This window comes from Plasmopara halstedii (assembly GCF_900000015.1).
Source record: "Plasmopara halstedii genome assembly, contig: Scaffold_2904, whole genome shotgun sequence".
In the NCBI taxonomy this organism is placed as follows: domain Eukaryota; phylum Oomycota; class Peronosporomycetes; order Peronosporales; family Peronosporaceae; genus Plasmopara; species Plasmopara halstedii.
The window spans coordinates 1141218-1142836 of NW_020189809.1; positions in this window are offsets into that span (position 1 = coordinate 1141218).

Here is a 1619-nt window from a genome sequence, read left to right on the forward strand (position 1 = left end):
GCGTCTTATTCAATCAGATTTGCTGTTGAGAGTCTGTAAGCGCAAAAAATGCATATGATTTGATATGTGTCGTGCAGAACCTTGTCTGTTTGTATGAGGTGCTGAGTGGCATCCGTGAATATTGCTTTGTAAGTGAAATATTTGCTGAGTGATATATATCAGTCATGCACTTTGCTATACAGTTAAATTTGAATTTGTACTGAAGCTTATAATGTGTGGGCTACTAGCCGCACGTTAGAAAAGGAAGACATTTTTATCATAAGAGAATATAAAACGCATCAAGTTAGTATCTTACAAAATACACTTAATCTGATATATGTATTCTTCAAAAGTTTAGGAGGCTCTCGAACCTGCTCCTTGTAGAAGCGCACAAACTCATTATCTTGGTGTTGGTCAACGTAGACTCCGAGGGCCAAACTTTCTCTGTGCAAAGCGATTGGCAACCACTTTGCGCTTGGAAGCAATTGTAGTCATTTTCACTAATGAGTCAATGTAGGACTGAACTCTGCGAGGTGGAACATGCGATATTGTAATGCTTGTCATGCTTGTTTTAAGGGCAGAATGACCAGCTTGGCAAGCTTTTGTCTATACTCGTTCTCAAAGGGACACTTGGTGGCGCCTACAGCTTTGAAAATCCGCTGAGATGGCACATTCAGGAAAGTCCTCACCGGGTGGTGATGGAGATTTAGGTGTGGACTAATGTGATACTGCTGTTGGTAAGCGTTTTACCCTTCAAGAGCCATGAAAAACAATACATTTCTTTTTTTTTCTGGATGAGGGAAGTCGAGTTGGCAAAGGATTTGGCCTTTATTCTTAGCGCATCGCGTATGCGAGCTACAAGAAAAAAAGAATCGCTGCTAAAACACTTGATAAACCCCTGGAGGAGGTAAAAATTATGAAGGGTCTCCAAAGGGTGTGGTACACCAAGATTCTTCCTCTTTTAAGGGAGCGATGGACGCCACATTTAGTGCGACGCACAGCGAGAGTAAAATAAAATGCTGGGAATGTAAGCTCTAAAAGTTCAGCCGAACCTACTGCCATGCTGAGGAAGGCGAGAGTAATTACTTTGAGCAGCTCCACAGTACCCGTGAATGATTATTTGCGGTCATACTGACTATCGCACATTTTTATCTGCGGTATTAAAATATAGCGCCTTGCGTGTGTTCTCAGCAAAGCAATAGGAATGGTTGAAGCTCCAGACAAGGTTAGACAACGATCCCCTCATTGATAATGTCAACTCCCAGTAGGACTCCCTGCGCCTTGGGTTTTATTGTACCGCATTTAGGTATTGGTCAAAGGGACCCAGCTCTGAAAGTAGCGACTTCCTTGGGATGGTGTGGCTGGCAGTCTATAAATTTTGGCTGATAAGTCATATAACGTTCGGATAGTATAAAAATATTGTGCAATTATAAACGACAAAACTGCAAACAGAACGTAGTGGTCTTCAAGACGTCAAATACTGCTATAATATCCTTGGGTCTTGCGACTAGAACACTGACAACGATCACGAAGGTTCTGCGTGAACTTTGAGGACTTTGATAGAGTAAATGTTACCTCAATCTGAACTTAGCTTGTGACATGATCGCATATTAGATATGGCCTGGTTTATCATACAATAT